Consider the following 24,454-nt stretch of genomic DNA (forward strand, 5'->3'; position numbering starts at 1 on the left):
AGGAGTTAATATTGCTACTACAGTGCACAATAGTTATTCTTTTATCTTCTGTGTTATAAAAATTTTGATTAGTTTTCCCATTGATGTTAAATCTTAGGATATTGACTGTCATGTATTAATTAAATATTAAGGAAGGATATTAAACATTAGTTAACTGAAAGATCTAAAGTAGTATTTTTCCTGAAAATAAAATCTGTATTAGCCTTAATTTAATTTACCAAGATAATAAAAGCCAAAGAGCTTTATTCTGGCAGAATGGCATCATTTGGAATAATTTAATTAATCTGATTTTAATAAAATTCAGAATCAAAAGTACAGCTGTTGAACCATAATGTTTCTTGAATCCCAGGAATCACACTGAAAACTCTTCCTTTCTCCCTTTATCATGAGATGGTCTATCATTTGTGAAAGAGAATATTTTTAAAGCCCAGTCAATTATTAATTGCCAAAAATCTCACAGTATGTTTTGAAGCACAGATAATTTGTGCTGAAATTCACGCCTTCGCTTTCACAAGCAGTCTCTAATTTGTCTCTTTGCTATTTAAAAAGAATCTGGATCATAAATTGTATGAGGGGAGGGTACAAAAGAAAGAATGTTGCTAAGGAGAAGTTTTATTCAACTCATTCATAGAATTTTCCTTTGAATTAATACATTCAGAATCTATTGCTTTTGTTTCTTGTGGGGGGCCAAAACACGCACACACAGAGTGATAAATACCAAATATAAAAAGCTAAAATACACATCACACATACATCTACTTATACATTTTTGCTTTATATACCTTCACTTCTCTCTGCACAATCCCCATGTTACAAATGCATGCAGAAATGCATTTCCTTTATAGCAGCTTTGAAACAGTCTTCACAGTTTATCTTTACGCTTAATTCTTTGCAGCTGTTGCTGACTGCAGACTGTACATGCAAGTAACAGTATGAGGGACTCCAACTGTACAACCAGAATACTATAGAATCATTTTGTCATTTCTGCCTCTCTCCACTTAATCCCCTCTGCTGGCCATGATCCAATGAGTGCCTCCTGAAAAACAGATGGCAGTAACTGATATGTTTCGTAACTGTGGCCAGTTAATAGCTCAGGATAACAGTGAGATAAGGACCAGGCAAGCCAGAGTTCTTGAGGCCAGCTGCTGCTGTTTTAACCCTTTATAGGGCTGAACAGGGTGGGGTTCAGAAGTTGCATAAATCAAGTTGTTTGCAAGGCTTTTGTGATAAGTGTGAATTATTTCAGTTCTCTGTGTCTTTTTACCATTTTGTTTTTCCAGGGCATTGTTATACTTAACTCTTCCTTAGCACCTTCTATCCAAGGATCTCAAAGTCTCTATAAACAGGCATTAATTAAGCCTCAAGACACCCCATGAGATAGGCAATTGTTGTTCCCAGTTTACAGATGGGTAAATTGAACAATAAAAAAGTTAAATGACTTGGCCCATGTCACACAGAAGTTTAGGACCAGATTCCGATATCAGTTACTGGTGTAAATCCAGAAAGACGTGAATTAAGTAGAAGGAGTTACCTCTGCAACAGAGAGGAATTTGGCCCTCTGCAACTAATTTAGACATATAAGCTAAACTTCTCCATTCCCAGAGCTCTGTCCTGTACATCTCAGAATTCCAGGGTTGATGAAGAACAGCTGAAAAACAAACAAGTAATACATTTGCATCACATATTGACAACCCTTATTGCAATTTACTGAAATACAAGGGCTTAATGGCTTTAAAAAAAAAAAGTAGAGTACAAGTGTTACTGAAAGAAAGTCATTTCAAGTAGGGCTGGTCAGAAAACAAGAATTCCATTTTATGGAAAACGTCAAGATTTTGACATTTGTTTTCATTTCACATTGGAATAAAAATGAGACCTTTCAAAATTTTTGATGAAGAGTGTGAGAGACACACAAGTGCCCCCTAACCCCACTGCAGAATAGTCAATAGCCCAGTGGTTAGATGCTCACCTGGGATGCAGGAGACCCAGGTTCTCTCTTGTCTCGAGAGAAGAAATTCCATGCTGGACCTGAGAAGCCTTTCCAAGAGGCGTCCGGTTTTCAACCGGAACACCGAGTCGAAAAGGGACCCTCCCCAGCCTGGTGAAAATGAGCGCATAAGTGAGGGTGGGGGAGAGTGAGCGATGGGGGGGGGGCGGGGGATGGAGTGAGCAGGGCAGGGTCTCAGAGAAGGGGCGGGGCAAAGGTGTTCAGTTTTGTGCGATTAGAAAGTTGGCAACCCTAAGAAAGATTCCTGACCAGTTCTAATTCAAAGTGAAAAAGACAGTGACTGTTGCTGGCTGGTGCATGCCATCCATATAAAAGTTCAAGTGTTGTCAGTATCCTCTCATGATAGGGACAGGAAGAATGAGTTTGGAGACTAAAGTCTCAATACGTTAAGTATGAGTAACTTTAACTGACTACTAACCTGAGTAAAGTCAACGGGACTGAGTACTAGAGACCAAGGTACTAGAGAGACGAAGGCCATATATTTAAGTAGACAGTCAGACATAGTATTCACCTGAGTAAAGTTATTCCCAAGTCTAAACCTTTGCCAGCTCTAGCTCTGAAGAACTTCATGCCATTTGAGACTATAGCTGAAAGCTTGTGAGAAAAAACTCTGATGGGACCCTTTTCATTCAGAAAATGCAACACTTTCTTGGGGGGAAAAAAATGAAAAGTTCTGAGGCAGTTGAAACATCCTCCACACAGCTCTACAACAGTCCTGCCAGTGAAGGAACAGCAGTGACAGGGTTCAAGGGAAAGCCTCTCTCTCCAAGCAAAGGTCACTGTGATCATAAACATTCATTACTAGCTAACACATTTAGTGTTTATTCTAATTAGGGATAAAAAAAATACATCTGTTAAGACCAAAAAGATGAAGGAATAAATATGAAAGAATATCACAGGTTTAGTCCAAAGGTGGTTTCTTGCCACATTATTCCACCTCTTTTAGTAGCTTGGGTTGAATCATCACCTTCTCACTCATAAGTAGCCTTGGAGAAATCACAGCATAGACATTCCCATTGCAAATGTACATTTTTTAATGTGTGTGTGGATTCCTCTCTTTCATCCAGCAGCTATTTTCTAACATGCATTCTCACTCCAATTACTATTGTTATTTTCCAGAGCTGCTGCTCAGAGACGTTATGACCTCACAACTGCAGAATCTGCTGTACAAGAAAGGTCTGATAGAAATATGATGGGAGAGACATTTCCAGGAAATCTTGCCAAAATTATTGAATAACGCTGAGAATTTTTGTTTTCAACCAGCGTAGCTAGCTTGCTTAGTTTGGGATGTATTGTAGGTGGTTGTCTGACAGTTACTGTAGCTCTCATGTACCCAGGGCTTTCTTGATGATAAACTCAGTTTTCCTAGCATATTTAAGAGAAGACATGTTTAGAAGTGTCCGTTCTCAAAACAATGTATGTTTTAGACCAATTTTTAGGGTAAAAAACATCTCTGTACATGGAGGCCTGTTGGCCCTGTTAGTAGTAAAAGAAATTCAGTTCCAGTTCCTTTCTCCCAAGCAAAACCCAGCTGACACATATTTGTCACAAATAGGCCATTTGTAGCAGAATATATATAAATTATTTCTATTCTTTCCTCCCTATCTATCTTTCTTGTCACCTGTCCTTGTCCACCTCTTCCCTTCAGCCAGGGTGGTGAGCAATGTTCCCTCTAATTTTTGACAGGCCGTGTGCGCAAAAAATTTCTTCTGTGAAAATTGTTGTGCTTCTGTGCAAATTTTTGTGCACACGGTGTTTCTCAGTGTGCGCGGGGTTTAGGATCTGTGTGCGCACACACACATGTACAGGTTAGAGGGAATAGTGGTGGTGAGCAAACTGAATGGTGGGTGCAAAAATAAGGATGTAAATTTTACAGGAGCTAACGGACCTGCAGAAGGAGAGCTGCCTTTAACAAAATATGACCCTGCATGTTAATAAACGCAGCACTAAAACCATTTTTTGCAGCAGCATCCGTTAAGCTAGAGAACATGTATACTTTTATAGGACCAGCTGTCAAAAGATGGCTTACTAATAGCAAAGGTAGCTGTGTCTGAAAACACTAACATGTGAATCCTGGTGCTTTGGTAAATTATCGCAGTTAGTATGGTACATTCTGGGATTTTTTTTCCCCGCCTTCTGAGGCATTTGGGATAGGTCACTGCAGAAGACAGGATTCTGGATTAGATGTTTCATTGTTCTCTCCTGGCAGTTCCCTATGGTCCTATAACTAAAACTTATTTTTAAATATACCAATACATGTAAATATATGCTGCAAAATCACCTGTAATGAAATTTCTATGCTTAAACTCATTATGTTGTCTAAGGAAAGAAATTAGGTGTCTGGCATCAGTTAACAAATACAGTATACTCCACTCAGTGTGGAGAGCCACTTTATTGGGATGTTTTCCTGAGAACCAATTTAGCCCAAGGAAAATGACTGCTAATGACTGCCGCTTTACTCAGACAATATTGGTAGAAATCCCAGGTAACGAGGGAAAATTGGCAGTGCCAGGGGGTTAAATGGTGTTAATCACATGTGCAGTTCAATTCTTTTAACATAGATGTTGCCAAATAAAGATAGAAAGAAAAAATAAAATGAAATCCAGTGACAACGTTTCATAGATTCATAGATTTGAAGGCCCAAAGGGACCATTGTGGTCATTTAGTCTGACCTCCAGAATAACACAAGACAAAGAACCTCATTGAAAATATTTACATCTGTATGTGGTAACCCTTAAGTCCTTTCAGACTTTTTCTTTTTTAAAAATGGCTTCTCAAAGGGAAGAGCCCCCAAAATGAACATTATTTTTATTATGGCCATTTTACTATACATTCATATCCATTTTTGTTACATAAACTCACAGTAGTAAACTAGCAGAAGACGGCAAAAAAAAAAAATGAATACTTCAAATCCAGAAGACAAAAGGCATTGTTTCAAAATCAAGGTAAGGTTGCTGAGTCACAAAAACACACTTGCCTCATTTACAAAAGTCAAGCACTAAGAATCAAGGAAAGCAAGTTAAGATAAAAACAACAAGGAGTCTGGTGGCACCTTAAAGCCTAACAGATTTATTTGGGCATAAGCTTTCGCTGGTAAAACACCACTTCTTCAGATGCATGGAGCTAAAGAAGTGGCGTTTTACCCATGAAAGCTTATGCCCAAAGAAATCTGTTAGTCTTTAATGTGCCATCGGACTCCTTGTTGTTTTTATGGATACAGACCAACATGGCTACCCCCCTCATACTTGACAAGTTAAGATAAATATCTACCAGTTCGGGTGGTGATGAAAACTGTCCAAACCTACACATTCTCCTGTGATCCATGCAGCTCTCCATCTTTCAAGAACTCTTTCGCAAAAACAGACTATTATAGATTCACACCCACCCCCCAGAAAGCAACAGCTCAGTGGCCCCACCTGGTACTGTTCTCTGGGAATGGAAGTACAGGTGGCCTGCTATACCTCTCTCTCTATTGTTTTGTGGGAATGAATAGTATCCTGCACCTGCTTGCCAACCACATGCAGATAACCTCCATTTCTCTCTTGATTGGCTACCTCTCACCCATCCACCTCATCTGCACTGAAGCCCCAAAGGAACCCATCCCTCCAAAGGTACACTCCCTTCTACCCAGACCCACATCTTCCCTCAGTCCTACCCAGACCTGTCATCCAACCAGCCTCAAACACTGCACCCTCCCATCAGCCCCCCCTTGTCTCACCCCAGCCTGCAATTCTTTGACACGTAGGTCTTCTAGGTCCACAACCTCCAAACAGCTACTCTCCCACATAGCCAGGCCTCATATTCAGCCTCCCTCCCACACAGCACACTATACCTTGTGACCATGAAAGAGCCACGTAGACGGCTGTAACACTGAGCAGATTGTATTCCCAGGAATGGCAGAAAGACCTGTAGCACCCCACACCAGACATAGGAAGCAGTTGGCCCTTATCTAGCAGCCTCTTTCCCCCAAAGTTGCAGTGACAGCGAAGTGCTCCAGGAGCAGATGGAGGGGTGAAGATTGCCAGGTGTCCTTCATAAACACCAAAGGAGAATGGGGTGACAGGGCCTGTGTGGGCAGGTGAGAGGGGCGACAGGACATTTGTAAGGTCTGGGCAGCCACGAGGGGAGGGTGAGCTGTAGGGAGAGCTTGGAGAAATTAGCTATGAGCATGGTGGTCTCAATACCTGAAATCACCTCCCCTGCCAGGTAATGTTAGTTCATGACTAGCCCTGAAGCCAGGGGAAATAGTCGAGTTCCAGGTCATGAGTCTGAATCCAAATACCACCAGAACTAGGATGAATTTACAATAGTAGAATTCTTTATTGAAATCTAAAATGTATAAAAAATATTAATGAAATTTTTTATTCCATCTTATACTCCTGAGATAGAGAATCTAGTAAAATCTCTTCTTATATTAGATTTGTCATGTGAGTAGTATGGGTGAGACTACAGTAAGGATTGTCTGATGGCTAGAGTGCTACTTTGGGACTTAGGAGACCTATATTCAGTTTCCTGTTCTCCCCTGTGACAAGTCACTTAGCCTCTTTGTGCCTCAGTTCCCCATTTGTAAAATGCCCTACTTCACTGGGGGGTTGTGAGGATAAAAACATTATAAAATGATGAGATGCTCAGATACTACAGTAATGAGGTCTGAATAAGCACCATAAATATCTAGACCCTAGGAAAAAACTGCAAGGTGTAGTTTTGGCTGTGCAACCCAAACAAAAGCATGATAATGTAAAGAGGAAGCTCTTACGGGGTATGAATAAATACAGAATCACAGGATTGGAAGGGACCTCAGGAGGTCAGCTAGCCCAGTCCCCTGAACTCATGGCAGGACTAAGTATTATCTAGACCATCCCTGACAGGTGTTTGTCTAACCTGCTCTTAAACCAGGGCCGGCTCTAGGCACCAGCAAAACAAGCAGGTGCTCGGGGTGGCACATTCCTAGGGGCGGCATTCCGGCGCTGGCCAGGCCACCCCTAGAAATGTGCCCCCGCCACCCCAGCTTGCCTCCGCTCCACCTCTGCCTCTTCCCCTGAGTGCGCCGCGGCCGCTCGGCTTCTCCCCCCTCCCTCCCAGGCTTGCCACATGCGAAACAGCTGTTTTGCGTGGCAAGCCTGGGAGGGAGAAGCCGAGCAGCGGCACGCTCGGGGGAGGCGGAGGCGGCGATGGAGCGGAGGTGAGCTGGGGGGGGGAGTGGTTCCTCTACCCCCCCATTACTTCCTGCGCTCTCCCCCTCATCTCCGCTCCGCCTGCTCCCCTGAACGCACTGCCTCTCCCTCACCTGAGAGGGAGTGGGGAGAAGCAGAGCGGCAGCGTGTTCAGGGGAGCAGGCAGAGTGGAGGTGAGCTAGGGTGAGAGGTTGCCGGGGGGGGGGGGGCCGCAGGAAGCAATGGGGGGGGTGGGAAATGCGGCACACCCTGGGGAGGAGGCGGGGCCGGGGATTTGGGGAAGGGGTTAAGAAGTGGCAGAGTTGGGGTGGAGCCGGGGGCGGGGGACACACACACACAAAAAAAAAAAAACGGGGGCAGCCAAAAATTTTTTTGCTTGGGGCGGCAAAAATCCTAGAGCTGGCCCTGTCTTAAACATCTCCAATGATGGAGATTCCACAACCTCCCTAGGCAATTTATTCCAGTGCTTAACCACCCTGACAGTTAGGAAGTTTTTCCTAATGTCCAACCTAAACCACCCTTGCTGCAGTTTAAACCCAAAGCAATTTTTCTCCTTCCTCCTGGAAACAACCTTTTAAGTGTTTGAAAACTTATGTCCCTTCTCCATCTTCTCTTCTCCAGACTAAACAAACCCATTTTTTTTCAGTCTTCCCTCATAGGACTTTCTCCAACTTGTCCACTTCTTTCCTGAAATGTGGTGCCCAGAACCGGACACAATACTCCAGTTGAGCCCTAATCAGCAGAGAGTAGAACAGAAGAATTACTTCTAGTGTCTTGCTTACACTCCTCTTGCTAATACATCCCAGAATAATGGTCGCTTTTTTTGCAACAGTGTTACACTGTTGACTCATATTTAGCTTGTGATCAACTATGACCCCCAGATCCCTTGCTGCAGTACTCCTTCCTAGGCAGTCATTTCCCTAACATATTTCATCAAACATTTCATATCAACTTTTTCATTGATGTTGAAAGGTTTGAAAACATTTTCTAGGAATTCAATCCCCCCTCCTTTGCTGGCATTAACAATGGAGACACTCACAAGTGTTCCACTGGTTGAAGTTCTTTTCAGATGGGGGACTCCGTTTTTTGCTGTTGCAATGTTCTGTGTACAGACCTGGGACATTAACATTCCTCCTGCTTGGCATGAAAGGAGGTTTGGTTTTGTTTTACAGGAACTCAGCGTTATTCAGTGGGAATCATCCTCTAGGACTATTGGAATGTTAGGGCTCTAGAACGCCACATTCGTGGCAATATATAAATAAATATAAAAGCAGCTAAGTGTCTTTGCTAAGAAAAGGTGTTAAAATATCCAGCTGCCTGAGTAAGCTGATTATCAAAGTATGCATCCTAGTACCTGAGGGTATGTCTACACTGCGATCAGACACCCGCTGCTGGCCCCGTCCAGCTGACTCAGGCTTGGCCTGTGGGCCTGTTTAATTGCAGTGTAGATTTCTGGACTCAGGCTGCAGCCCAAGCTCTGGGACCCTCCCACCTTTAAAGGATCCTACATCCCAGGCTCCAGCCCAAGCCTGGAGGTCAACACAGCAATTAAACAGCCCCCTAGCCAAGCCCTGAGAGCCTGAGTCAGCTGGCATGGGCCAGCAGTGGGTGTCTGATTGCAATGTAGACAAATCCGCAGAGGACATCACGATTCCATGAAACACTTTTCTTGCAAGAGATTTCAATGTGTGGAGCCAAATTCAGGCCTGGTGTAAGAGAGAGCACGTCCACTTCAATGTAGTTAGATCAGGATTGAATTTGGCCTCTGATTTCTGATGAAATCCCCACTTGACTAGACTCATTCTTCATTTTAAGGGCATAAAAGAAAAGGGTTCTCAGAAGGCTGAATCCTGCTTCTATTGAAGTACATCGGAATTCTGCCATTAACTTTAATGGGAGCAAGATGAGACCTTAGACAAGAATTCTAAAAATGTGGTAAAGGAACATGACATGGAGACTGAAGCCTGCGATCTTAAAAGTCTGAGATATACCATAGTTTTCTCCTCTATCACCCTGCTTTAGGTTGTACATTACACTGCAGCGAAGGTTCTGCCCTCGGGTATAGCAGACAACTTGGCTCATTAAAATTACTGAGCTAAATTCTGCAGTTCTTACTCAGGTATTTCTCAGGTACAATGTCCATGGACTACAGTTTCAGTCAGATGAAGCCAATGGGAGCGTTGCCTGAGTACAGACTGCAGAATTAGGCCCATTAAGACCCACATCAGCAATGGGAGAGCGACCACGATCCGATGCTTTATCGTGCAGGGATTGTAATGATTATACGTTTTCTAATCCTCCTTCCTTCTGGCGAAACAATAGATTTACTATGACTTTATAGCCACTGTATGTCAATCAGTTGGGTTTCTATCACCAACATTCTTTCCTTACCACTGACACGTTGCTTCCACTTGGCCATAAGCCGTGCAGTAAACCCCTCCGTGCTGTGTAGTTTGATTCAGACCATACAAACACCCTGCTCACGTGCCCTTCTTGCATGAGCAGAAGGCTGCGGTTGAACATCTTGTTTTTTCATTTGCTATAGACATTTGTTCTTGCAGCTGACCATATGCAGGAGAATTTGCTTGTGTTCCAGAAAAGGACAGCTGCACCACAAATTACCTTAAACCTCCTTGCTCCAGGGATTAGCTGGGTACAGTGAAGTGTGTGTATCTGAGGGCAGGGGTCTTTTCTAACCATAAACACAGTTATTAACCTTTTATTTACCAGAGACATTTATAAACTCAGACGTGTAGACAATTTTGCTATCATCAATCACTTCTAGCTGGTAATATATATTTTAAGATGGCCACCCTCAGCCCAAGCATGAGGCCCTTTTCCTGGTCTATTTCTTTAGCCTCTGTCTTCCTGGTGGATTAACCCTTTCCCAGCAGAGCTTTTCACAGGCTTCCCATATTTGGAGAGAACACACAAGTCTTTGGGGCTCTGGCTATGGAAGACTGGGAACTTTCAGCCTCCCTCCTCACCTCCAAGCCTTCATGAAAATGTACCAATTTCCCCTTTTTAGGGCCTGACCCAACCACCATTGGGAGCCTTTCCACTGGCATCAATGAGCATTAGATCACTCCCTGTAGTTCTCCCAACCTGCCAAGAAGCACTTTTCCAATGCAGCATCCTCAGGCCTCACCACATATACAGCACTGTGCATCTTCCCACAGCTCTCACTGCATGGAGGATGACCAAAAATCTTCCTCTAGACTCAAATGCAAATGGTAGGGAATGTGGGCAGAGTGGAAGCATGCCATTCCTCTCCTGAGGAGTGTCACTCCAGTAGGATAGAATTAACCTCAGGCACTCACTCTTGGTAGGTAGAACATTATCCAGAGTCAAACAGAAAGCCTGTGGCACAGCCAAGAATTGAACTCCGAACACTTGAGTCCTAAACCAGCGCCTTGATTCCTTAATTCCTAAACCAGCGCCTTGATTCCTTAATTCCTAAACCAGCGCCTTGATTCTTGAGAAGCACTGATTCTTAACAGGTTTCAGAGTAGCAGCCGTGTTAGTCTGTATTCGCAAAAAGAAAAGGAGGACTTGTAGCACCTTAGAGACTAACCAATTTATTTGAGCATAAGCTTTCGTGAGCTACAGAATGCATCCGATGAAGTGAGCTGTAGCTCACGAAAGCTTATGCTCAAATAAATTGTTTAGTCTCTAAGGTGCTACAAGTCCTCCTTTTCTTTTTACTGAGTCTTGAGAAGCACTCAAGAATCAATCTAACAAGGTGGAGAGCACAAAAGCAAAAAAAGTAGAAGGGGTATTAGGAAGGAGAAATACTTTTTGACAATTTGAAGATAAATCCACTTTCTTGCCTCTCTATGACATACTCTCCCACGAAAAGCCTATGCAGGTGTCCCACTCCTTACACAAAGGAGTCTTTTCTTAGCTTTAGTCGGATTTATTTAGCTTTGTGTATTACCCTTTGCACCATCTCATCTCCTCTGTTGGAAAATTAATGGCACAGTTAAACATTGGACCACATGGCTTCAGTGGTGTTCCATCTAGCAGTGGTATTGCCCATTATCTTGGTTACTCAAAGTACTAGACAGCCTATTGTACGTTAGTTGGAGCTTCACAGCAAATAGCATCTTGAAACATGCTAACGCATTTTGAGAGACATCCATCTGCAAATCAACCAAGCAAAAACAAAACGGAAAAGTTGGAAAATGGAATAGAATTACTCCCCATGTGTGGAATCCTTCCTTTTTGATAGCATTTTTTAAAGTATTTGGCAGATTGAACAATGTATTTCTACCTAGTTTCAGGCAGGAGTTTTCATAACCTTGTCAACGTTTCCATTTACGGCTGGATGCCTGCTTAAAAGTTTAAACACCTGCTAGCCAACTAGAATTGGGCATTCAAAGATAACTTGTATGATAAGAAATAAAAATTCAGTGCAGCTAATTGTGATTTTCTCCAGTTCACTCTAATGAGTTATTACTTTGGTAAGCACCAGTCTAATTGTCTCATGTCATGGTGCAAAAATTAGCATCCCAGCCAGATGTGCAAAGTGGCTGAAAGAGCTGACAGCTGAACATCCTCCTGCCCAGCAATTAAATGCCAGATTGTGAATTTAAGACAGTTTTGACCTGGAGAAAGTGCAGCACTATCCTCCTCCTGACCTCCCCAGCTAACAGGCTGCATATGTGTGTGTGTGCGCGTGCGTGCAGGCTGCATCTCCTCCCTGCCACCTCTGGGGGCACTGTGCACCTCTGGGACACAGAGGGAGCGGTCTCTCTGCTCCCTTGAGTCCTGCAATTGTGTCTGGCCCTTATGAGCCCTCCACAATGGCCACATGAATTCAGACACCAGCTGGTCCTACACCTCAACAGTTCCCGACAGTTTCACATTTTCAGATGTTTTCAATCTCTGCCATGCCCATGACCATTGTACCTAGGCTAGCTGGGAGAAACATCAGTGCTTCGGGGGCTCCCAAAGTGTTTTCTTTATTCTATTCAATTTGTGGTAAAATTCTTCTTCCTTTTTCTAATGCAGTGTTCAAGGGAAACATCTATTTGTCCCTATTCTACCCTCCTGAACAATGACAAGTCCCAGAAAGATGGCTCAGTCTAGTCATACTTTTGTTGTATAATTAATAAGGGTGACAAATAATATGGGTCTGAGTCAGGTGGCACGGATAATTCTAGATGATTTTAAACATAAGGACGAACTGAAAAACCCAATTCATTCAGGCATCACTCAGTGCTGCCAAATTATCCATCTGGTACATGAAAGTGTATGCCTGGGGCCAGATTCCCATCCAGTGGCAAAAGAAACCGCAGAACCCTGGCACCAAAGAGTCTGCTAGAGAACCTGTGACATCCACTACATCTGGAGCCCAGAGGAGCTAGCACACTGCATATAATGGGTGGTCTTAAAATAGAGGGTGCTGGGGCAGGGCACACAGGACTGAAGCTCAAGACAAGAGCAAGTTTCTCCACCTGTGCCTAGTGAAGTGAGTGTAACCAGTTTTTTGGATGCAAACCTTGCTACAGTTACCCAGATGCTTCTATAGCAAAGTGTTCCTGGCTAGCTGAATGTCTGTGAGTATGAAGGGTATTTCAGGGACTTCAGTGGGTGCTGCATATTTCTTTGATCATCTCCCAAACTGAGCTCCATGTTCCACATACCCCTATTATTAGCATCATCATAAATGTAATGCTTTCTATCTGACTCAGGGCCTCTGAGATGCATTGTTACTCCTGCTGTAATTGTCTGTTTGTGAAGTCACCATGTGGACTTGCATTTCCTCACCCACACTTACAGTTCCGCAGAGACTGAGATCCTTACACTAAACTTTATTGGAGATACATTTCACAACACAGGAAGCAGAAATTGCCCCATGGAACCTGGAAACATTGGGAAGCATAATGAAGCCTGGAAATGTGTGACAACAGCCCAGATTGTACATTTAAATGGATTAACCAAACCAGGAATGAGTTGTTTTTGCGTTCTCCATCTCCTCCCCTTTTTGTTATTTCCTCTCCCCATTTGTTCTCTATTTCTCAGTCTAGCTCCTCTTTTCTCTCCGACACCCATTACATCCCCCCCTTATTTTTATATTACAGAGACTGGTGTCCCCTTTGTATTAGGTACTATGCAAACAATTAGCAAGAGACAGCCCCTGTCCAGAAGACCTTATAGTCTATACAGACAACAGGGGAAAGAGCCACAAAGTGACTTACCCAATGTCATACACCGAGTCAGTGGCAGAACCAAGCATAGAACTCAGGTCTTATGGAGCTCTGTCCAGTGCTTTATCCATTTGACCACACACATTTCCTCTTTATTTGGCACTGTTCACTGCAATATACTACCTTCCCTGTTCCACTGTTCAAAATGTGGTTCCAAAGAGGAACGCTTGCAAGCTGTGCAAAGTGCCAGTACTATCCTCCCTTGTTTCTGTCTGGCATTACCTTCCTGAGGTACTCCAGTAACTTTCTCTCATGGGCTGTGTATTGTGATACATAGGACAGAAGGGGTGTCCCTTTTAGCTGAATGATGGAGAGCTGAGGATGGATTTTGAAAAGGACTGGAGTATAGCAAAAAAATAACCTACTTGTAGTTATGCAAGATAATGATAACCAAATCCCATCTCTCAGGGAAAAAGCTAATCTTTGCATTGGTCAAGAAGCCTTTTTCCAGCATATACAGCTTTGTACTATTGGTAAGATGCATTACCACTGGTTTTCACCTTCCTTTGACACAATCAGATATTGCCACTGACAAAGGCAACTACTGTACCTGATGGTGTGATCTGGCAATGCAGTGCCAATAAGCCTAGAAACAAACATATTGCACACCTAACTATTCAGATACTTTTATTCTTTTGCCACTTTTCTCTGCACAATACTATAATTGGTAACGGCAAGGAAATATTAAATGTATGATTTCAGGATCCTTTTTCTCAAATAAACTTAAGATAGATATAATCAGATACCTTAGCTTCTTGAGTTCTCAAATGCATATTGCAACTTCTGTCTAGGAAATGTTCCCATTTGTTTTGAAGCTTGTACTCTAAATCAAAGATCATCATCACTTTTATTCTCATATCTAAGTCATACTGTGTTACACCCTTGAAAAGCCAAGGGTTAGAAATTACTAGTACAACTATGTAACATAAGTTCCTAAATTGCATGAACTGTCTGCAACCAAACCAGGAACAAATCTAAAAATAAGTCACTATGAACATGAGCAGATTATCCCTTGTATCTTAAAAAGCAACGCAAAAAAGCACCCAAACTGTTGAAAGAAAAAGCAAAAAAACACACAGCTCAAGCAATCTTCCAGGCACCATAACCAAAAGGTAAGAATCTTTCTTCAAAATGAGTGCTGGCTAAATGTAAAAGGAAATATGAATCACTACAGAGACTGTCTACTACCTCCATGAGGAACAAGTAATATCATTGAACAGTTGGGTTTTAGGAGTACTTTGAAAGTACACTATCAAGACTGCTAATCCTGAAATTAAATCTAGCAGCTTTTGTTTTGGTTGGTCACATCACATTAAAAACCTTCTCTGTCAGTTTCTGGAATATTCAGTTATAATATTAAGTGCAGGATGATTGTAAATGTCAATAAACACCTTGGGCTCACAAGAATGGAGCTGGGAAGCAGAGAGGAGTTATAGACCCTGACAGAAAAGCATGGCAAGCACACGTTTGCAATCAAATTTAGTATTCTGTGTTTGTTCTTGTGGGTTATTTCAGCAGAAAAACTGGGATTGTAACCATTTGTAAGGGTGATATTTTTCTAATCTGGAGGGATTGCTTTTGATTATGATGTTTAGAAGTACGGGAATTAAATTTGTGACCTCTCAACTTTTCCAGTATCCCTTTAAAATGTAGTTTTGTTGCAAGAAAGGACTACGTAAAATTAGCACCTTACTCAAAGTATCTGCTTCCTAATCAGAGCCGTGTCTACTTTAGATTTGGAGAGAGGGACAGTTACTACTTTTTACCCTCATTAGCATACTGCTACGAGAGAGGGAGTTGAATCCAATTCTGGCTCTTGCATCACTAACAACATTGTTGACGAAGTTCTATGGCAGGGCTAAATTCTGTCTTTAAATCACCTATACAACTCATGAGGGCACAACTGGAAGACATTGGGGTTTGTGTCACTGTAACTGAGGACAATATTTTTTCTGCATAATTTTTATTACTAGTGATGCTGCACAAGCCGCCCTTGAAAAAAGCAAAACAAACCCCTATAAACCTGACTTTAGATTACATTTGCAGGGCTGTTGATTAGAAAAAAATTCCTTTTTTACTGTATAATGGATACATTAGAACTGGAATCAGTGAGATGCTATAAACAAACAGTCACATTTCAGACTATCAAGCTAAACAAAGACATGGCTTTTTCATAAGAAACCGCTCTACAGGACACCATAATGCTTTTTGTCAATCTAATTTCTTCCCATGCCTGGTATGCAAAGTAAAAGGGAGAGTTTCAGGAAATAGGAAGCAGTCAGCATAACTACAGTAGAACCTAAGAGTTACGAACACCTCAGGAATGGAGGTTGATCATAACTCTGAAATGTTTGTAACTCTGAACAAAACATTATAGGTCGTTCTTTCAAAAGTTTACAACTGAACATTGACTTAGTAAAGTCTCAAAGCTGTACTATGCAGAAGAAAAATGCTGCTTTTAACCATCTAAATTTAAATGAAGCCAGCACAGAAACAGGTTCCTTACCCCGTCAATTTTTTTTTTAAACTTTCCCTTTTTTTTTTTTGAGTTTACGTTTAACACAGTACGGTACAGTATTTGCTTTTTGCCTTTTTTGGGGGGTCTCTGATTCCTGATTGCATACTTCCGGTTCCAAATGAGGTGTGTGGTTGTTCATAACTCTAGTGTTCGTAACTCTGAGGTTTTACTGTAAGTACAGAGAGGAAAGTAATACACAGACACTTCTATGACCTTCTTCATGGGACAGGGCTCCCCCTAATGTCATGCTATAGAATTTACTTTACAGGTTTGCGCATTTTCTTTTGGGTGTTCCAGAAAGCTGGAAAGGATGGGAAGTTCCTAATGTTTCTATTACATAATAAAATAAGATGGTAGCTTTATGCTTCAGCAGGGAGCACTACATTTTCCCCACTCACTGGTGAAAGGGAGAAGGCAGCTTAGAGCAGCGGGGGGGATATGGAGATACCAACATTGATTCAAAAGGAACCTCTGGGAAGCAAAGAAAAGTTGTTGGATATATTTTTTAATACACTCAGCAGTTTGGTTTTGATTTTTATTTTGTTAAAAATTTGGGAGGAAAAAGAGAAACAACCAGGGATGGTCTTCAAGCATCTTGGGGTGTGGATCTCACTGGACACTGGAAAAGCCTTTGCAGGGTTGATATTTCAGATGTGTTTATTCCATTAATAAGCCACAAGGTGGTAGTAGGGCTTGGGGGCATATATGATGCATGTGTTTATCTCTGTACTCTAGAGGTATATAGGTCTGGATACTGTGAGTTATCCTCTCCATAGTTAAGATCACAAATGGCTTCCATTATAAAGCTCTATTTTAGCCTTTCTTCCCATAGATTTGGCTTGGAAAATTGGTTTGGCCTGAAAATTTCCAGATTTACTCTAAGGGCAAAGAAAAGTGTTTCTGCAAAGTTTAAAGAAAGTTCATCAAACTGTTTGAGTCACAGATCACAAAATTTATTTATTTTTAAATCACTCAAATGTGAAAAGACGACTTTGGTCAGTTTCTACCTCTGCTGCAGACTGCAGGAAATGTCCACTCCCAAGGGGAGGAAAACCTCTTTTCTCTTCCTCTTCCCCACCCTATTGCAGGCACAGAAAGAAACATTCACTCCCAAGGCCCAGCACGGTCTCTCCCCATCCCTTGTCCCCTGGAGATATAGCCTTTCCTTATCACTGGCTCTGAGGCACTGGGCTTCACTCTGGCCATTCACAGTTGTGTCTCAAGGGGCTTCCCTCAAAGGCAGCAGAGTTAGATACTACTTTACTTCTCCACTGCTGCAATCTGCAACCACCAGCAAGGGGCACATAGTGTGATAATTTTCAGCTCCTTACAGCGGTATCACCCCTTCATCATTACCTTCAGCACTGAGGAGAAGGAGGAGCTGGTGGCAGTATAATTGTTCACATCCTCCTATGCATGGAAGAGGCAGGATTTTCACACCTGTCAGAGCTTCATTTGGTATCATCCTCTACCATGGCAATAGTACGTATTTGATCCCAGTGCGGGGAAGGGAGAAATCAGGAACAAGAAAAAAGGATGGAGAATCCTGGTGCTTACTACTTGTTTTCAAATGGTACTTGTAGAAGTCACAAGTGCCAGAATTCTCCATCCTTAGGATCAACCACCCACCCACACCACATTTATAACATTCTCTTCTCTATTTCTAAATCCAAACAGCTCACCTAAAATGTGTTTATGGCACAGGCATTGTTTATGTATAAAACAGCTCCACCAGCAAGTGATCGGACTGTCAGAAAAAAGAATAGCGTTGAAAGAGTTAAAGAGTTCATTGTGCTTCTACACATTTTAAGAGATCATCTTTCAACAATGGCAGTAAAATCAGCATGTAGCCTTAATTTTCTATGGTTGAACCTTGAACGTGAATCATTGTATTACAATGTAGTTATTGGTTTCAACAGGAAGAGGATTAAGCCCAGAAAATCAGGTTAGGAACCTGAGACTGGACTGAGGAAAATGGAATTTTTCTGGTGCTAAAAACCTTTTAGGTTATGCAAAATACATTAAAATTTTAGACACGACATTTCACCATTTAGAAAATATTCTTGGTATCTCAGAAAATAACAGTCTTGAGACAAGATAGAGGAACTGAAGAATCTAACTAGTACCTAGTCCTTTCTGAGTAAAAAATTGTATCACATTATATATACACACACGTATATATACACATTGCATAGTTATACTGTCTATCTATACACACATATATAGTGGCTGCCATTCAAAAGTCCTTATTTGTCAACAGTTATCACTCAATGGTCTTAGAAGTACCACATGACAATCACTGTAGATAGTAATTATATGTAAAAAGTTATAACCAATTGAAAACAGGGTCTTCTAATGGAAATGTTAGGCAAACTTAACTACAGGTGTTGGTACCTGCTCTGCCTGTCATCTGAGGATATCATATGGCAATGAGTTGAGTGTACACATTTAGGTCCTACATTCATCTACTGAATCCGTTATAATGATTCTTCATTCATTATTACAGACAGAGCTCGTAGAATCTCCTATAGTTAAGGTTTCCTGACACTTTCCACTATACGTAGAGCTGAGTGAATCATTCTTTGTTGTTGGCTGGTGGAACAGAAAAATAAATGTAAAAATATTCAGGACTTTGATTTTTTTTTTTAACTTTTTTGGTTTGCCAAAAAAATAAATTTTGCTTTGTCCAAAACATTTTGTTCTACCCTAAATGAATAATTTCATTTAGCAAAAAACTTTTCATTTAAAAAAAAATTTTTATAGATGAAATTGAAGTAAAATTCAAAATGAAAAGTCATTTCCAATTGAAGTGTTTGAATGTTTTCCTGAATTTGTTTGGTCCCCCCACCCCAGCTGAAACAATTTGGCTAAAGTTCAGCTGAAAAAAAATTAATCCAGTTTTAATTAAAAGACCCTGTTTTCAGGGACTTATAACTGTGGCCAAACTTAAACCATTTGGGCTGAAGTTGTCCAGGCTGGGTGTCTGCCTCACTCTGGCAGTCTACATTTTTCTGCTTGTTCAAAGTTTCAGCTAACACGGTTCAGCTGTTTCTGAGAATCTGATTAAGAAAAATGCATTATTTTGCCCATACTATAAAAAAATTCTCACAACCATTTCGCTGAGAAGCTATGGTGTCTCCGTGCTTTGGATCTGGGATGTGGCCTTTTGCTGTTCCCTGTAAAAATTCACCCAATTCTGGCCAAGTTATAGATCTCTGAAAAATCTCAGCTTGCACATGCTCTGTACCTCTCAGCTCCTACATGCCAACTGGACTCCACATGATCTATTCGTACAGAGCAACTGAGCATACTCCAGCCCAAAGCTACAAGGGCTGGATAGGATTTTCCTTGCAATTGCTTGGCCCAGCTTTAGGAGCCACTGCGGTGCCAGGCACCTGAACAAAGAGTAGAGAGGCGGTCTCTCCTGTAATCTCAATGCTCCTCCTGCTGGCACCCAGGCAGGATGAAGAAGGAACCACTTGATTTGAATGCAGGAGGAGTGAGAAATGGGAGGAGTGGGTATGGACTGCAGGAGCCAGAGGGTGGGGAGATTGGCTAAGGAGCAGCAGAGAGAGAGAGGCAAGAGCCCCTGAAGAGATAGTTGGGTAGGAGAAGAGAGGGAGAGTAGCAGGGCAGGGCCGGATTATGACATTCTGAGACCCTAAACAATGTCAAGTGTAAGAGGCCCCATACCATAATTATTATTTTCACAGAAAGGACATTGAATATATAAACACAAAAAATTTATATTTGCATATATACAAAGGTGAAGTTGTAAAAATAGAATAATCTAACTAAAACTTGTCTCGCAATATGCCTGTTTGCATGATAAAATAGTTTTTGTCTAGGATTTCTAAATGAGTAGATACGAAAACTTTATATCTACAGCAACACAAAAGCAGTTACACAGACCAGTTTACTTAATGGAAGCAGTACAACCTGCAGCATTTCTGTTTGCACATCACATTAACTTTAACCCTGACCTTTAAAACATTTTCTTCCACGATTTCTGGAGAGAAAAGTCATTGATGATGTCCTCAAATGATAAGCTATGGGGTTTGTCACTTTCGATGCACAGAATGCTTAGGGCAGATAGCTTTTCTTGCAGCATTTTCTAGGCAGCCATCTCTCTTCCTGTTCGCTTCTCTATCCTCTGTCTCCCTCAGGACCACTAATTAATCTTGAGTCAACACCTCGGACACACAGAGTGACAACAAGCTATATGTGTGAAAGAGAAAGAAAGAATTTACCAGAAAAAAGACTGGTAATCTCTAGACAGGCATGGAGAAAAACTAGCCTTTATTTGAGCAAATATAATGAATATTATAGGCTTGCATTGCCTATAAATCATATATGCACATAGTTTGAAATAACTTGCTCACCAAGTACCCAGAATATTTTGATATATATGTATATCCTTCACTTCTCTCAAAACCCTCTATTTACCCTTTCATTGGCACTCTGATACTTACTGTGAAGGTTCCTGAAACTGTCGGAGGGAAGCCAACACAAATTTATGATCCACTCGACCCAAATCCATAAAACGATCACCTGCAAACTCAATCACGTGAAGCACGGATAGCCACATGAAGCAGAAAGTGGCGTGCGCACTAAAAATACACAATTGTACGTATATACAGATCAAAGAAGAACAAACACTTAAAACTAAGAAAAACAGGAGCGAAGGCACTACATGACTGAGTGTGCTGGACCGTAAACGAAAGATGGCGGCCTTCCAACTATTACCAGCTAAGGGGGACGCTATACATGACGTCACTCCTAGGACGAGTCATGAGCTTGGCAGGATTGCTTCACGACACTGCCGTCTCTGACCTCATATTTTCCCCACTTTTATCAGCAGTGAGATTTATTTATTTATTTAAATAAGTTATGAAGGCACACTGAGAATTTTACCAGTAGCAGCTGGCCATCAAAATGCTGCCTTAGGAGACTGAAAGAAGACTTACTCGTAGAAATACTAATTGTGTAAGTGCAATTATTGTTTTTTTCTCAGTCCTGGCCTCCCCCCTGTCAATAATGAACAATTAGAGAAGGGTAAGGGGTAGGGTAAGGGTATTTGTGTAGCCAGATGTCTATATTTAGAGAGAATCTTCTTTGCCCCATATCTCCTTTATTTATCAACCGATTTTGATACAATTTGAAATGGAGCCAGCTTTTTCTTTTTTAGAGGCCCCTCATATTGCGAGGCCCTAAGCTGTAGCTTAGTTATCTTATGCCTTAATCCAGCCCTGGAGCCAGGGCATGGGGGTTTGTGGCTACGCTCAGAGTGGGAGATGACAGGAGGCAGAAGATTGGATGTAGATAGGTGCAAAGTGGGAAGGAGCAGAAACCAGGGTGGAGGATGGTGGACAGAAGCAGAGGGAAGGGGGTTGGATTGGACCAGAAGGTGAGTTTGGCAGGAGCTGAGATGAGGGGGTGGATAGGGGTAGAAGGGAGACAGGAGCCAGTGCGGAGCAGATAGGAGCAGAGGAAGAGAGGGACAGGCTGGGGTCATAGGAGAAGAACAGTCTATAACTACCAGAGCACACCCACCTCAAAAACCTGGAATCGAACGCAGGAGTCCTGAGTCTCTACATTCCTCTGCTGTCTGCAAATAGTGGTGATAGTGATTGGCAAAGTGTGTTTCTAATCACCCTCTTGTGGCTGATCCACATAGAAGATAAGAGCATCCCGTTAACCCTGCTGTGGATCTAAAGGTCAAAACCCTGCTGATGACCCAATTTGGGGGTCAAGATGGTTTCATGTGATTGAATTAATTTTTGAAGAAAAAAAATTAATTCTTAGGAAATTACATCCAAAAAAATGCTAAGAGAATGTTAAGGTTGCAATTTCAAGCACTCAAAAATTAGTAAGTGCCGGACATAAGGTTGCCTGGTGCAACCTTAATTTGGCCCCTTTGTGAATATGCACTATGCTACAGTTCTTTCCTAGAAACCCAGCCTCTTGCAGAGAATCAGTATTTCTTTGAATCCTCTTCCTTCAGTGTCAGTTTGCTGGGTTTGGGTGGTGTGCATTAGTCAAGACCTGGGGGCCACACACTGAGGGGGAACTTGCTCAACTTTGCAACTTTAATTTTCTTTTACCAGCTTTTTAAATGTAATTATGTTTCAGTAGCTCCCAGAGGCCGCAGTCAGGATCGTTGCCCCATTAAACTTTGTGTTTTATAAACACATAATTAAAAAGCAGGTCTAACCCTGAAGAGCTTACAGCCTAGGCCTGCACAAGACAAGGTGCTACTGTGGAGTGTAATAAGCAATAGGAAGGAGGAGAAAATTACAAAAGCTAACAATGTGCCTGACTCGATTGTTCCAAAACATTTCAATAACCACTGACTATTTGTGTGTATGTGTGTGTGTTAGAGAGAGAGAAACCACTGCCTGCTTCTGTTTTTGTTTTATATTTTAAATCTCTGCTGTGTGTGTGTGTGTGTGTGTGTGTATATATATAATTTCTTTTGGAATCTCTGCTGGCTGGCTATCTACTTGATGATGTTGGACATGGTTACATGAACCTGTGACTTAAAACAAAGATCTGTAAGCTGGCTCTGGTGCTGGATATGCACCTGGCACCACTTCCCAATCTGTCCTCAGGCACCTCTCGCTCAAGTAATTAAGGTAGGATTTTGACCTAATTCCACATATTAGATGCACATCTTAAATGTTCTTGATGAGGATTTTCTTAAAAGGGAGAACAGCAGTATCTTATTTTAAATAATATGTTGTAAACATCTTCAATTATTTTGAACTTCAAATGACATTAGTAAAAATAGACTGGGTGAGCAATGAGTGAGTCACGAACTTGGTAAACATGTAACTCATCTAGGTTTCTAGCCTGCTGCAGCTATCGAGATCGTAAGTTAACTGTATCGGAGAAGAGGAGAGGGAATTCACAAAACTGTAACAAAAGTCCAGCGCCTTTGGCGACATATGGGCAAAAATAGCCCCTCTGACAAAAGTATCTGGCTTTTATTTGATTTGAAGAAGACTTTAGATAAATGGAGGAGGTTGATTTCACAGCTGAACACACCACCACTTGAAGGAATAGCCACTGCATCTCTTTAATCATTTAAAGTTTTCTTGGGCGCTTCCATTTCACTGGCAAGTGTAACAGTCCCAAATATAGGATTTGCCATACATTACAGTTGTTTTTGTTATGACTGGTGTTATGCTATCACCTCCAAAACTCAGCTAATATCAGGATCCCATGGTGGCAGGTGCTGTGCACATGCATAAAAACAGTCCTTGCCTCAAAGAGCTTGGAAGCTAAACAGACAAAGGATGGAGGAAAGGAAGTATTACCCTTCACTTTTACAGATGAAAAGATGAGGTAAAAAGAGATTAAATGATTTGCCCAAAGTCACATGTAGAATTTATCCTAGATCTTTCGAATCTCCATTCAGTGCCTTTACCTCAGGACAATGTCTCCTCTCATTCTATCAAATCCAGTATTTTCAGCCATCTCTGACAATGAAGGTAATTCCCCCACTTTCTGACCACCATCTCTAGTCAAAATAAAGGCTAAATTATAGTTCCCCTGTGCAGGAGATGTAGGTTATGTCTACACACCAACTAGACACCCACAGCTGGCCTCTGCTCATGGGACTCAGGCTGCGGGACTGTTTCATTGCTGTGTAGACTCCAGAAACCACCCACCTCATAGGGTCCTGGAGCCCAGGTTCCAGCCCAAACCTGGAAGTCTACACAGCAATGAAACAGTCCTCCAGCCCCAGCCCAAGTCAGCTGGTATGGACCAGCCAGAGGTGTCTAGTTGCTGTGTAGACATACCCTTAGGGAGCAGGTAGAGGCCTTTGCTCCAGTGCATCTGTGGAGAGGCAGCCATTATTTGGCAGCTTAAAATTCAGAGGCCTAATGTTCAGCTCAAGGGTAGGAATAACTGCCATTGAAGTTAATGGGAGTCACTTGTACCAGCCAGCCAGATAACCAGGTCCCTAAATGGCAAGGAAGGAGATGGGATAGCACCATCTGCTGTAAGCATCTTACCTCTATTCTATTTCACTGAACTCACTTTTCCTGATTTTGCAGCTCAAACCTCTAGTGAGTTCCTTGTGGAGCTTTTGTTCCATTTGGACAAGGATTCTAGTCTGAAGAGAAAAGCTGACACTAAATGCTTCCCTTGGGCTGCAATCCCTCACCAGCTGATCACTAAGCGAACAAGAATTTTAATATTTTTTAAAATTCTATTTACTATATAGAGATGGACCCAAAACAACTCCCTGGAGCTGATCACCATCACAGATTTGGGTCTGCTAAAGAGCCAGATTTGGGCATAAGGGTACATTTGCAGAAATCTGATCTGTCTTTACAACAGCCAACGCACCCCAGCTCCTCCCAGACCTAGACACCGGCCTCTCCCAGGTTTACCCTTTCCAAAGGTCACCAGGCTCCAGCAGAAATATCCCCCTCCCAACCACATGGGTAGCAACCCTCAGGGGCAGAGGCATCCTCAGAAACACCACAGACTCTCTGGCATTCACCAGAAGCAGTGGTAAGGCAGAGTGAGGCTC

The 24,454-nt window shown here is 42.0% G+C and overlaps 1 long non-coding RNA gene across 2 annotated transcripts in view; it reads right to left on the reverse strand.

Annotated features, from left to right (window-relative positions):
* Positions 1-227: 227 nt before the first annotated feature.
* Positions 228-24,454, reverse strand: part of LOC122466220 — a 34,734-nt gene continuing 10,507 nt past the window's right edge. Inside the window, exons 2-3 of one of the 2 annotated variants that reach the window (XR_006291574.1) lie at positions 1,967-2,095; positions 228-1,648 (exon numbers count right to left, since the gene is read on the reverse strand). This is a non-coding gene — a long non-coding RNA (uncharacterized LOC122466220). The remainder of the gene's footprint in view (positions 1,649-1,966; positions 2,096-24,454) is intronic. The other variant, XR_006291575.1, reaches the window with a different exon arrangement.

Source organism: Chelonia mydas, chromosome 6 (genome assembly GCF_015237465.2).
Source record: "Chelonia mydas isolate rCheMyd1 chromosome 6, rCheMyd1.pri.v2, whole genome shotgun sequence".
Lineage (NCBI taxonomy): Eukaryota > Metazoa > Chordata > Testudines > Cheloniidae > Chelonia > Chelonia mydas.